Below are 15,399 nucleotides of genomic sequence, written 5' to 3'. Positions count from 1 at the left end.
GAAATGGCATACATCAAAACACATGTAGAGCTCAGGATCATAGCATACACACATTAATCATGGCAAAAATGAGAAAAGGCCATTCGCTGAAACAGATCTGACATAATCATCACATAGCCCTCTTCCAACGACATTTTGGGCATCAAGATGAGCTCAAATGAAAATGATGCAATGAGATGAAATGATGTACTCGTCGAGACGAACATTTTGATATGCTACACACACGAATCAGAGCTACGATAAGAGAGTTATGGCATGTCAAAGGTTGCAAAAAGCTAGGGTTTAGTAACGAAAAAGTCAACCCTCGAAGTTCCAGATCCAGATCCAGCCGGCGCGGATCCCGAGGTTCGCCGGAAACCCTATTCACCGGACAGGAGAGTGAGGCGGGCGGAGGTGGCGGAGCTCGCCGGAGCTGGCCGGAGAGGAGGGGCGCTGGCTCGGACGACGAGGAGGCGCGGCGGAGGGCGGCGCGGCGGAGACGGCGGGCGGCAGACGGCGGCGACCCTCGCCAGAGTCGTGCGGCGGCGGGCGGAGCGAACGCCGGCGAGGAGGCGGACGGGCGGCGCGGCGGGCAGCTTGCGGGCGGCGCCGGGCGCGGGGGCGCGGCCCAGCAGATGGGCTTGGAGGGCCCCGCCTGGGCTGCCCCGGGCCGGCGACGGGTGCGGCGAAGTGGGGCTGAGGCGCGGCCCAATGGAGGCGCACCACGTGGCGGCAGCGGACGAAGTGGACACGTCCGGCGCCGGCGGACATTGTGCGGCGCGCGGAGGAAGAAGGGCGCTAGGGTTTCGGGGGAGAGATCCGAAATTTGGAAAGGGGGGTCTATTTATAGAGGTAGAGGGAGCTAGGGAGCTCCAAATGAGGTGCGGTTTGTGGCCACGTGATCGTGATCGAGCGCTCTAGATGATGGAGGAGGTTTAGGTGGGTTTTGGGCCACTTTGGAAGGGTGTTGGGCTGCAACATACACGAGGCCTTTTTGGTCCCTCGGTTAACCGTTGGAGTGTCAAACGAAGTCCAAATGGCACGAAACTTGACAGGCGGTCTACCGGTACTAAACCAAGTCCGCATGACAAGTCTTGGTCCAATCTGAAAATGTTTAACCCCCACACACGAAAAGAGGTAGAAAGGGGGAACCGGAGGACATAGGAGCGCCAGATTGCAAAACGGACAACGGGGAAAATGCTCGGATGCATGAGACGAACATGTATGCAAATGCAATGCACATGATGACATGATATGAGAATTAATGACACGCAAGAAAATGACAAGGCAACAGACCGAAAAACTGGAGGAGACCTGGCACATCGGTCTCGGGGCGTTACGACACTCCGCCACTACGAGAGGATCTCGTCCCGAGATCTAGAATGGCACCGGAGGGAAAACGGAAGGGAAAGAGAAGATGTAAAACTAAGTTGCTTCTTTGACAAACGAGTGAGACCAAAGAACCTTGAAAAGGTTAAGCCATTTCGAGAAAAGAATACGACGGAGATGAACGAAGTTGAAAGCACTTCGTTTGGGAAAGAGGAACAAGGAAGAACAAATTCGGACAACACTTCGGTTGAGAAGTTATGCAAGACTTGATAAGATGAAAATAACTTGAGCAGAGGGCACAACACCCCAGTTGAATGGATAAGCACGACAAGAACAAGATCTTCACAATTCGAGATGATGAATGAAAAGAGCAACATCACAATGCCTCCGGAACAAAAGAATAGAAGATAGATAATTGAAATAGGAGAATGAAGAAGAAAAAGCCAACTTCTGCCACAAAAGAGTTTGAAAAGGCATCTTTAGGAGAAGGGTCGAACGGAGTTGTTAGAAAACCAACAACGAAAAAATAAGCTTGATATGGTCTTATGGACTACATCTCAAATTATGAGGTGACAACCTGCCACTCACGGGAAGAAGAATTGGATTGATATGAACAAGGGACGAGAAAATATTTCACCGGGAGGATAGATGAAGAACTTGGATCATATATTATCACCATTAATAGCAACAACCCTTAGGGAAAGCTTAAGGTGAAAAATAACCCAAGATAACTCCAATGACGAGATTGATGGATTTAATATATCTCATTTTTGATAACTTGTGAATCACGGAGCACGAAGGGAAATAATCACGAATGACAAAACACCACCTCAAAGATAAGATAGGACGAACTGGACTTCGTTATGCAAGATGAAGAATGCTTGAGCTCCTCCTGAAAAGAATCTTGATGAACACTTCGAGAAGGAAATTAAATCCTTTATGAACCCTCATGTAGAACCTTCCTGAAGAACTCCGTTAAACAAAAGAATGATCAAACGGAAGGAAAAAGAAGTTGAAAACACAAGGTGAATCCTTGTACTGATTTAGATGAATCTCCGTGATGAAATAGTTGAAAAAGGTTGGAACTCCGGGAAAAAGAGAAGATGAACAATTGAAATCAGGAATTTGATGAGCCTTCGGAATAGAGAATTAACCACTTGGATGAAACAATAGTAAGAATTATGTTATGCGTATCCTTCACCAATTTAAATTGATGACGAGCAAACGGATTTGGCATACTACTTATTATCGTTGAAAAGGATTAAGAGAGATGTCGATAACTTGATAAGGTCTTCAACGAAACACCGGTAGGATTGAAACAACGAATGAATTGATATGATAAAGAAGGAAGAGAAATCCTGAACGAACCACCATAAGGATTGAAAATGAAAGAAGTAAAGGGATGAATCACCGGGTAAGAATTGTGAAATGAACGAAGGTACTTGAGACAATCTAGATACATGAGAGCGAAGGGATCACGAACTGATTAGAGATCACTTGAACGATGCACCGGTAAGATTGGAGAATGATAACTGAAGGCTGAGAATGAATAGACCTGAATTGATGGGCTCCGGATAATCAAACTGAGAAGACTCTTGAATTGCTTCAGATGGGTGAATAGAATTCTGACAATCGAAAACAATTATGAGAGGATGGCCTCGAACTAGAACCACGAGTCTTGAAGAGAATGGAGCAAGATTTAGAGGAAACTCTTCTTCGGCCTTCAAAATTTGAGAATGAGGACGAGAAACACCACCGTGAATTATTGAGATACTCCGGGATGAAAATTAGAAAGGTTGAACCAACGATGAAAAGAATTTGAAAGATCTTGGAGAAAGGCAATTGACTGATGATAAATCATTCTTACGTCAAACTTCGAAAAGAAATTTGAAGATAGCTACGGGAAAATAAGAAGAGTCAGGTAAGATCCTGGGAAAAGACCTGTGGGTTAAGCCCACTCAAAAGAAAAACCATTGAAATGATTTAAAAGCGAGGTTGCACCGGTTGAATTAAATGACTTGAATGAGATAACATCCTCAAAATAGTTTGAATGAATTAAGAGTGGAAACACGAATCTTCTGAGATATCTTTAGCACACCGGAACGAAAGAATAGCAAGCAGAGAAAGATTAAGAGGTTCACCGACATGAGAAAGCATTTGAAACAAGGAAAAGAATATGATCAACACAAAAAACTTGAATTGAATCCACCGGAGAAGAAAAGAATGGAGAATGATGAACTAGAAGCTCCGTTAGCATCTTCATGAGAATCACCGGATAAGAACATTGACGAAAAAGAATGGAGAGACTTCATAATCATAAGATAGATACTTGATAAAGAAATCTTAGTCCTTGAAGAAAAAGGGTGGGTGGGCGGGAAAAACAAAGGCAAACTTGGAGACGGATGAAACAAACACCGTTGAGAAGAACTGATACTTGATCTTGCGGATGAGACAAATGATAGGATCATCTTGAAGAGAATCGCACCGGTGAAAAGAATTGATATGACCATCTCAATAAACGAGAAGGATTAGTATTCACATAGGAACATGATAACACCGTTTAGGAAAGGTATGGAATCAACACTTGACATTGAAGCAACTCAAATACCACAACTCAAAAACAAAAACAAAGGATTGGCTTGCAGAATAAGCCGGAACAAACATATGATAGAGATTTCGTCCGAAGTTTTCATGGTGGGGCCTACACGGGCTCGATCGTATAGAACCATCATGTACAAGGCAGTGCACATGACATATGAAGCGTCCCCGAGTCGGCATAGCCAAGGACTCTTTAAGACACAACGAGACCACTGTAAAACCAACCGTGGATAGGCGGACCACTAGATGTCGAACCCTAATTTCATATCATACAACTGTCGGAAAGATATCCTAAGAGCTACTTGAATTCCCACTTATAAACTCCCGAAACTTTCTGGTTATGCAATCATGTGTTGGGGATACAGGGGAAGCATAATATGTCACCCAAACTAGCAAATCCTACATCCAGCTGTATCCATCCTTCAACACATAACCAAGAAACCTTCGGAAATCATTTACCTCAACCTTCAAACAGCATTTGTTATACAAGTTATGGCAATACTCCCGAACTCCCGCCCCAGTACTGGGTGGCGTCGAGGTTATCTCACCAACAACTGCATAAAAGAGATTTTCGATGTCGGCAAAACTCAGGTATTCCAGAACTGCAACGATAAGATTGTGATGACAACACCTCGGAGCTCAACTCCCCGGGACACTGCGACAACCCCTAAATGTCAGGAGGCACCAAGAACAATGTTCTCGTCACAAAACCATCGGAACGATTCCAAGATACCCGCGTGATCCTAAAAAAAATTAGTGAAATTTGAGAAGAGAAGAGTCAAAACTCTATGTCGGGATGCCTCACCAGAGCGACGAAGGGACTGAGGAGTAAAAAGAATTCCTTACTCTCCGATATATAATTCCAAAATGTCTCAAAACATTTTTCTAGACTCAACAACGCCAATGATTTGGTCAAGCAGGGGGCTCCTAAGTCGGGGAAGGCTCTGATTACCAACTTGTAACGCCCTCGATGCGGCTATATCTCCCACGTGTCGAAGCACGACTTAGAGGCATAACCGCATTGAAAGCAATGTCGCAAGTGAGGTAATCTTCACAACATCCCATGTAAATAAATAAAGGAGAAAGGAAACATAGTTGGCTTACAATCGCCACTTCACACAATATAAGAATAAAGCATTACATATCAAGATACAATCAAGGTCCGACTCCGGAACCAAAATACAAGAAGACTACCCCAAATGCTACACAGATCCCCGATCGTCCCAACTGGGCTCCACTACTGAACAACTAGAACGAAACAACACAAAGGACAAGATCTTCATCGAGCTCCTCCTTGAGCTTGGTTGCGTCACCTTCTCGGTAACATCGGCACCCGCAAACTGGTTTTGGAAGTATCTGTGAGTCACGGGGAGTCAGCAATCTCACACCCTCGCGATCAAGACTATTTAAGCTTATAGGAAGGGTAAAAGGTATGAGGTGTAGCTGCAGCAAGCGACTAGCATATTTGGTATCTAACATACGCAAATGAGAGCGAGAAGAGAAGGCAAAAGCACGGTCGAACAACTATGATCAAGAAGTGATCCTAGAACAACCTACGTCAAGCATTACTCCAACACCGTGTTCACTTCCCGGACTCCGCCGAGAAGAGACCATCATGGTTACACACGCGGTTGATGCATTTTAATTAAGATAAGTTTCAGGTTTTCTACAACTGGACATTAACAAATTCCCATCTGCCCATAACCGCGGGCACGGCTTTCGAAAGATCAATCCCTGCGGGGGTGTCCCAACTTAGCCCATCACAAGCTCTCATGGTCAATGAAGGATATTCCTTCTCCCAAGACAATCCGATCAAACTTGGCATCCTGGTTACAAGACATCCTCGACAATGGTAAAACAAGTCCAGCAACACCGCCCGAATGTGCCGACAAATCCTGATAGCAGCTGCACATATCTCGTTCTCAGGGCACACTTAGATGAACACTACGTACAACTAAAACCAACCCTCAAGTTTCCCCGAGGTGGCGCTGCAAGTGGCTCTGTTTTGGACCAACACTCAGAGGAGCACTGGCCCGGGGGGGTTAATAAAGATGACCCTTGGGCTCCGGAAACCCAAGGGAAAAAGAGGCTAGGTGGCAAATGGTAAAACCAAGGTTGGGCATTGCTGGAGGAGTTTTATTCAAGGCGAACTATCAAGGGGTTCCCATTATAACCCAACCGTGTAAGGAACACAAAATCCGGGAACATAACACCGATATAACGGAAACTAGGGCGACAAGAGTGGAACAAAACACCAGGCATAAGGCCGAGCCTTCCACCCTTTACCAAGTATATAGGTGCATTAAGATAAACAAGATAATATGGTGATATCCCAACAATAAACAAGTTCCAACAAGGAACGGACTCCAATCTTCACCTGCAACTAGCAACGCTATAAGAGGGGTTGAGCAAAGCGGTAACATAGCCAAACAACGGTTTGCTAGGACATGGTGGATTAGAGGTTTGGCATGGCAATTTGGGAGGCATGGTAAGCAAGTGGTAGGCATCGTAGCATAGGCATAGCAAAAGAGCGAGCATCTAGCAAGCAAAGATAGAAGTGATTTCGAGGGTATGATCATCTTGCCTGAAATCCCGCAAGGAAGAAGAACGAGTCCATGAAGAAGACAAACGGACATAGTCAAACGGGTCCTCACAAACGCGACATTATAGGAACCAACCCGAAAAAGCAACACCGGAAAGAAGCACACAACATAGTAAACAACCAACACATGAACATGGCATGATATGCGGGATGCGGTATGTGATGCATATGCGTGATTTGGAAAGGAATGATTCAACCTGGCCTCAACATGGAAATCCAAGAGTGCCACTGGAAAGGTGAGTTGATTTCGGTCAAAATCGATATAAAGATCACCGGAATCGGATGCACGCTTTGGAAATGACAAGCAAAACAAATATGGCACCGGTCTGCGTTTAACAGCATGAGGCCATCTAAATACATCAAGATAAATATGCTACAACAGTCAAACATAGCAACAAAATACATGGCAGGGATACACTCAAGATGCTTGACAAAATATGAACACTAGGCTACGGCTAATTCACTCATTAACAGGTTCAAACAAGCATGGCAAAAGTTCAAATGATTACAGATTTCAGACTTAGTGAAATAACAACTCAGGAATTTATCACCAGAAAGCAATGTTTAAAGCATGATAACTACATGGTGCAGGAACATACCATGGCAAATCAAGGAATGGCATGAAGCTACTGAAAGCATGTAACAAAAGTCCCTTAGTGACCATGAGCCAAAAGGGATCACAAAATACAATTGCAAGCATGTGAACATAGCAAAAACATAAACAGATTCAGACTTAGTGAAAAACTGGAACATGCAAAACAGATTAACAAGTAGACATGTTTACGAGCTCAATGCACTCACTACAAAGCATGGCATGACAAACTAAGCATACACCCAGCAAGTAGACATGGAATAGAAGCTATACATGGCAAGAACAACTACATAGCATGCATTGATCAACAACAACAAGCTTGGCAAAATCGCTAAACATGTCAACAATCTGCCAGGAACATTTTATAGCAAGAGTAGAGCTCGATTGGCTCAAGCTAGGGTGCTCCATAAATGCAAACAAAGACATGTATGGATAGAGAACCACAATATTAACAAAACATCCTTATTGATCATCCTTAAAAGAGGCACAGATCACTAGGAAACAACATGAATATATGGCATAAAGTCAAAAACAGGACAAAGACAGTGAAATTCTAAGTCCCTAAAATCAACATCATTGAGTAAGCTACTTTGCATGCTTGTGCTAGTCATCACAAAGATCACAAAAATACACGGCATACACCCCTGTAAAGATGGAATGGCATACATCAAAACACATGTAGAGCTCAGGATCATAGCATGCACACATTAATCATGGCAAAAATGACAAAAGGCCATTTGCTGAAACAGATCTGACATAATCATCACATGGCCCTCTTCCAACGACATTTCGGTCATCAAGATGAGCTCTAATAAAAATGATGCAATGAGATGAAATGATGTACTCGTCGAGACGAACATTTTGATATGCTACACGCACGAATCAGAGCTACGATAACAGAGTTATGACATGTCAAAGATTGCAAAAAGCTAGGGTTTAGGGACGAAAAAGTCAACCCTCGAAGTTCCAGATCCAGCCGGCGCGGATCCCGAGGTTCGCCGGAGAGGAGAGTGAGGCGGCCGGAGGTGGCGGAGCTCGCCGGAGCTGGCCGGAGAGGAGGGGCGCTGGCTCGGACGACGAGGAGGCGCGGCGGAGGGCGGCGCGGCGGAGCGGTCCGGCGGGTCAACGGGGACCGCGGGCGGTGGACGGCGGCGACCCTCGCCGGAGTCGTGCGGCGGCGGGCGGAGTGAACGCCGGCGAGGAGGCGGACGGGCGGCGCGGCGGGCAGCTTATGGGCGACATCGGGCGCGGGGGCGCGGCCCGGCCGATGGGCTTGGAGGGCCCCGCCTGGGCTGCCCCGGGCCGGCGGCGGGTGCGGAGAAGTGGGGCTGAGGCGCAGCCCAATGGAGGCGTGCCACGTGCCGGCGGCCGACGAAGTGGACACGTTCGGCACCGGCGGACGTTGTCCGGCGCGCGGAGGAAGAAGGGGGCTAGGGTTTCGGAGGAGAGATCGGAAATTTGGAATGGGGGGGTCTATTTATAGAGGTAGAGGGAGCTAGGGAGCTCCAAATTAGGTGCGATTTGCGGCCACGCGATCGTGATCGAACGCTCTAGATGATGGAGGAGGTTTAGGTGAGTTTTGGGCCACTTTGGAAGGGTGTTGGGCTGCAACACACACGAGGCCTTTTCGGTCCCTCGGTTAACCGTTGGAGTATCAAACGAAGTCCAAATGGCACGAAACTTGACAGGAGGTCTACCGATAGTAAACCAAGGCCGCATGACAAGTCTCGGTCCAATCCGAAAACGTTTAACCCCCTCACACGAAAAGAGGTAGAAAGGGGGCACCGGAGGACATAGGAGCGCCGGATTGCAAAACAGACAATGGGGAAATGGTCGGATGCATGAGACGAACATGTATGCAAATGCAATGCATATGATGACATGATATGAGAATGCATGACACGCAAGCAAATGACAAGGCAACAGAGCGAAAAACTAGAGGACACCTGGCAGATCGGTCTCGGGGCGTTACAACAGCCCATCGACGATGCTAGAAGCGTCATCGGAACGGGGCCTAGGCAGGGAGAACCTTATTTCTTCTTCAGGGAGCTGCCGCCGTCTTGTCTTCCTGAGCAGGACACAAACTCTAACACAATTCAAAAAATGATCTAAAACGGAGCCCTTCCACCAGCAAGGGTCAGGATCCACTCCGCTCCCATGGCCTCAAGGCCACTTGATATGAGGCGGACCGAGACGGAGTTGGTGGGAGGCAAAGAAACCCTGAATCTTTAGGGGAGGCGGCGGCTGTAGGGAACTCGGCGTGACAACATATCCCCCAAGCCACAACTTGAGAGTGTTCTTGCGTGTACTGACGCAGACTTCCGCCGTGCAGCCATGTATCTTGATGTCTTCTAGGCGTGTTTAGTTGCTTTCGCTGCCGGGCCTGGCTCAGAGGGGAAAAACGAGCCAGGCTGAGCAAGGCCTGGGTAAGCCAAAACAGGGTCAAAACGTAGATGACCAGTTGATTGGTTGCCTGCATTGGGGGTCTTGTCATCGAGATGCAATTTTCACCCGACGTTTGGTTGCATACTTGCATATGATTAGAAGTTAACAACAAAACTTAACAGCCATCGGGTTGGGCTTGACATTTCGTCAAAGACTTTGAGCCGTGGAGGTACCGGGAGTGCCTGCGGGCGAGGAGGGATGAAGTTACGGGAATTACACGGGACAAATGATGCTGGGGCGGCGGCGGGTGGTGTTGGTGCTGGTGGTGGTGGGGAGGAGGACTAGGGTCGTGGTGGAGCGGCGACAGTGGCTGCGGGGATGTGGCGAGGTCTTGGCGAGGTGCTTGTTGTTGCGCATCCACACCTTGAGGACGTGGCAGGGCACACTGACCTGGGTGCCCAAGGCGTCCACCACGCCGTCGTCGAGCTTCTGCATGCGCCAGCCCACGCGGTGCGCGAACTCCAGCATGCGCTCCTTCTGCTCAGACGTGAACTTGGTCCGGAACCGCTTCTTGCTCGGCGTCGGGGACGCGGAGGCCGACCCACCCATGGCCGCTTGCGCCTGGCGCGGAGGGGGTGGCGGGGGGAGGGGGGGCGCAGCTCCTCGCTCGAGAACTCGGCCAGCGTGGCGAGCGCGGACACCGGGGACACCGGGACGACTGGGCGCTTCTGATGCATATGCGGCGGGGCGAGGAAGAGCGGCATGAGCCGGGAGGTTGCGTCGGCTGGGGTCGCGGAGGGGGACACCATGGCCGAGGCGGGGGCGGCGAGGGCAAGGGCACCACCACCACCGGCTTGTGGCGGTGGAAGCTGTGGTGGCAGCCGCACGCGGCGCAGGCCAGCGCGGCGAGCCCGTCGCCCGGGGACGGCATGAACTCGCCGCAGCCGTCGAGCACGTGCGCGCCCAACGTCGAGCGGCGCTACTTCATACCTCTGCGCCCGCCGATCCCGCCCTCGACGTTGTACTTTGCAAGCGGCAGCAACCCTCCCGGAGAAGCGCTCCGGCTCGGTCCAGCTCGGGCGGACCGGATCAGCGGGATCGGACTGGAGTAGAGGGAGAGAGAAGGTATTGAGGATTAGGGAGAGAGAGAGGGATTAATTGGAGACACACGTCTCGAGAGAGCCACCCACATGCGTCTTGAGGCATCGTTCGGGCCTGGCTCTGGTGAAACTGCCAATTCGGCAGTTCCCAATGGACTAGGCCCAGAAATGTTTTAAGAATCGCGGTATGCAGACTCAACAGTGTAAGTGAGCAACCAAACAACGGAGGTTCGAAAAAATGCTGCATCGCGTGGGCCTGGTTAGACTCAATGCTGGCAACTAATCTCGTGTGGTGACTTGAACTTTTTGCTAGTCTCGGTTTCTCTGACGCTGAACACTCGCGGCTCCAAACCTCCTGCCGATTCACTCGTTCCATGACGATACCTCTCAAGACGTCGATTTCAGCGGATACGAGTTTGATTGGTCGCTGGCTAGCGGTTCATATGAACCGCATGTGCGGAACAGTCACGATGGCGGCTGAGGGACAAGGTCACAAGGGGAAGCAATTAGTTAACGAGCACTCTTTTTGAAGCCCCGTAATGATCAGTGTCACTTGATGTACTCTCAGTCATTCGTCACGTGTCGCGTTCTGAACGTTTTCTTCGATTGTTTTTATTTTTTCGCATGCGTTTTCTGTTTTTAAACGGTTTTTTCTTTATTTTTTCGATGTTTTGATTTTTCTCTTGGTCTTCCTTAGCTACTCGATCAAAAAAATTAGAAAAAAATTTTGCGCGAAAAAAACTTGTTTTTTTTCTTTCGTGAAAGTCATGGGTTTTTTTTGCGAGAGACATGGTTGTGCTATAGTGAGAGTCACGGTCATATCTTTCGGAAACGAAAAAATGCGTTTTCTATTTTTTTTCTTTCGCGAGAGTCACGGCCGTGCCTCTCGAAAACGGAGAAACAAAACGTGTTTTCTGTTTTTTTTTTGTGAGTCACGGTTTTGCTTCCGCGAGAGGCACGGTTGTGCTTTCGTGAGAGTCACGGTCGTGCCTCTCAGAAAGGAAAAAAATACGTGTTTTCTGTTTTTTTCTTTCGCGAGAGTCACAGTTTTGCTTCTGCGAGAGGCACGGTTGTGCTTTCACGAGAGTCATGGCCGTGCCTCTCGGAAACGGGAAAAAATGCGTTTTCTATTTTTTTCCTTCCACGAGAGTCACGGTTTTACTTCCATCAGAGGCACGGGTGTGATTTCGCGAGAGGTACGGGCGTACCTCTTTTGGAAAGGAAAAAAACCGTGCTCCCGGTTCGGTTTTTTCGTCCGGTTTTTCGTGAAAAAAATGTTTGTCAAAATCTATCAACATGGGATCTAGTTTTAAATATCTCGACGCGAGGAATCCAATGGTGAAAACGATTTGAGATTTGAACATACGGTTTAAAAGATAAAACGTTTTGAATAAATGGATCTACGAAAAGAGGGAAAACTCCCGAATTGTGATAAGTGATGCGCTGCATGTGCGCCATTTGTGGCGACCTAGAAAAGTGGAATGTTCTTTGCAACGAATACTCCTTAATTAATTAGTGATTTCGCACAAAAGAAGCGTGGACAGCACACACCATATGGTCGGATTCTTCGGTCACTTTTCTGTACGCCGTATGTGTTGAAACATGGGTGGACTTTAAGCCCGTATAACATTTTCACAAAAATTCCTAAGGGTCTATGTAGGTGTCATGATAAGGGATGAGAAGTTTAGTCTCACCCCGTTTATAGAGAAAGAGTCGAACTTTTTTATAAGAGATGCTCTTTCACATGCTATTTGAGAAGAGAAGAGGCCTTCATGCACTTCTCCTCCTCCGCGCTGCGCGCTTCGTGGGTCCAGCCCACGTCTCTCCATCCGGACGCGCCTATATATATCCAGCGATGCCGAACGTGCCGCTGCCAAGAAGAAGGCCACTAAGGACGTTGCTGCTGTCACGGCCTTTGCCCGGCCGACTGGAGGGTATAACATATTTATCCCTCTATTGTTTATTTTTGTCTTAACATTACTAGCTATATCGTAGGTATTTTTATTATATGCGTAGTACATGCTTGCTTGGTTCGTAATGTATGTCAATAATTTTTTAAATGCCATGATTGTAATTATTTTCTGCATTAATTTAATCGAAAAATTACCTATTAACTCAGAAGTGATGAGTCGAAAGCATAAAATATTCTGCTCCTCCCTGCGTTTCTTTTTCTTCTATTTTTTCGCTTACATATTAGTAAAACTTAGAAATACTTTATGAAATCATGAGAATTTTCTAAGTATACGAATATATTTATAAATCCAATATATGTGAACATTTTTAAAATATATTATCATTTTTAAACTTAGTGATTTTTTAATTCATGAAAATTTTCTGAAATTCATGAATATTTTTAAAATCATGATTTTAAATACATGAATACTTTTAATTATGTAATATTTGTAAATCTATGAGCATTTTTTATACTTCATGAGTATTGCGAAGCTGAGAATTTGTTTTTCAAGTTTGCAATTTTTTTGAAGTCATGATTTTTAAAACTCGCATTTCCAAAAAAAATCATTTTTAAATGCATGGTTTTATTTTTTTATTAATGTTTTTCATGTCTATGTTTACATCCATTAAAAAATGTTTTTTTATCTTTAGTATAATATACGAGGACACGATGCTATAGGAATAACCCATTACCTTCTTGATGGAATTGCCACAACATGAGCACTCTTCTTAGCATGAATTATTGATGGCTAGGACGATTTGAAAGGTATTAAGAAATTAAGAATTCATCCCAAAACCAAAAGAAATAAACCAAAAAGGGGAAATCGAAACATTCATTAGTTGCGTGTTGTTGTTGAATGACACTAGGCAACGACTCGAGAGACGATAGATGGGCTGCACATATTGGGCATATATACACAATGCGAGCCAACCGGTTTTGAGAACCATCTAGAAGGTCCCCTGAACCGATTATTTTGTTGTTTGTTTTCTTTACTGTTTTCATTTTGATTTTTTCCTTTTTTTATTTTCTTTTCTTCTATGTTAAAATTTTCACAAATTTGAAGAAATGTTCACTTGTGAAAAGTGTTCGTGTTTATTAAAAATTGTTTGCAAATTTGAAAATTTATTCATAATTTCAAAAAACGTTTTATGTTTTCCAAAAAGTCATGATTTTAAAAAATCACAAATTTTATTTTTTCAGTTCTTTAAAACTTTATTAAGTTTTAAAAATGTTTAATTTTAAAAAATATTCTTACTTCAAGAAATGTTCAACATTCTGAAAAAAGTATTCGTGTTTTGGAAAATGTAAACTGGTGGCTAACAATCATGGCATTTTTTTTTAAAAAAAAGTGGAGCTTAGGATCGGGTACTACTTTGGAATATATGTGTTTGTTGGTATTAGATCATCTACAGACGGACGCCCCAAACTTGCCTCAAACGTCTGGGCGGACGTTCTGGTCTTGAAAAATCGACCCAGACGGGCGTATTAAACTGGTTTCAAATGCCTGGGCTGACCGGTACCCCTCGTATCTATGGGGTGGATATGGGGGCATTCGGGCGCGTTCGCCACGTCGAAACCGGTCCACGCTGGCCCACCCAACCCCATATATATTCCTCCTCATCTGCTCGTCGGACCAAACCCTAACCTCTTCACTCCACTCCCCTCCGCCATCAAGCTCACCTCCGACGACGATCTCTGAAGGTCTCCGGCATGGTGGGCAGCGGATCTGACTCCGAACAGTCCGCATCCATCAATTGGGGTGTCATCCCGTGCGGGTTCGAGGAGGCAATTGTTGGTAATATGCCCTAGAGGCAATAATAAAGTGGTTATTAATATATTTCCTTATTCATGATAATCGTTTATTATCCATGCTATAATTGTATTGACCGAAAACTCAAATGCATGTGTGCATATATAGACAACAACATGTTCCTAGTGAGCCTCTACCAGACTAGCTCGTTGATCAAAGATGGTTGTGGTTTCCTAGTCATAGACATGAGTTGTCATTTGATAACGGGATCACATCATTAGGAGAATGATGTGATGGACAAGACCCAAACTATAAACGTAGCATATGATCGTATCAAGTTTATTGCTATCATTTTCTGAATGTCAAGTATATGTTCCTATGACCATGAGATCATGCAACTCACTGACATCGGAGGAGTACCTTGCGTGTACCAAACGTCACAATGTAACCGGGTGACTATAAAGGTGCTCTACAGGTATCTCTGAGGGTGTCTGTTGTGTTGGAATGGATCAAGACTAGGATTTGTCACTTCGTATGATGGAGAGGTATCTCAGGGCCCACTCGGTAATACAGCATCACAATGTGCTCGCAAGCAATGTGACTAATGAGTTGGCCACGGGATCTTGTATTACGAAACGAGTAAAGAGACTTTTCGGTAACGAGATTATACTAGGTATGGTGATACTGATAATTGAATCTCGGGCAAGTAACATACCGATAGACAAAGGGAACTGCATACGGGATTATCTGAATCCTTGACATCGTGGTTCGACCGACAAAGGTCTTCGTAGAATATGTAGGAACCAATATGGACATCCAGGTCCCACTATTGGTTATTGACCATAGAGGTGTCTCGGTCATGTCTGCATAGTCCTCGAACCCGCAAGGTCTACACACTTAACGTTTGTGATGATATAAATATAGTTGAGTTGTTATGGTGGTAACCAAAGGTTGTTCGGAGTCCTGGATGACATCCCAGACATGACGAGGAACTTTGGAGTGGTCCGCAGGTGAAGATTGATATAAAGAATGAAGGGCATCAGAGTCCGAAAGTGTTCCGGGGGTACCGGGTTACCGCCAGGTGAACCGAAAGGGGTTTCGGGGGCCTCG

At 46.0% G+C, this 15,399-nt stretch overlaps 1 pseudogene; it reads right to left on the bottom strand.

Annotated features, from left to right (window-relative positions):
- Positions 1 to 359: 359 nt before the first annotated feature.
- Positions 360 to 10,961, bottom strand: LOC119357811 (annotated as a pseudogene).
- Positions 10,962 to 15,399: the final 4,438 nt, after the last annotated feature.

The sequence above is a fragment of the Triticum dicoccoides genome, chromosome 2A (genome assembly GCF_002162155.2).
Source record: "Triticum dicoccoides isolate Atlit2015 ecotype Zavitan chromosome 2A, WEW_v2.0, whole genome shotgun sequence".
Lineage (NCBI taxonomy): Eukaryota > Viridiplantae > Streptophyta > Magnoliopsida > Poales > Poaceae > Triticum > Triticum dicoccoides.
Note: the sequence above shows the minus strand (reverse complement) of the source record. Positions and strands in the feature narration are given on the sequence as shown.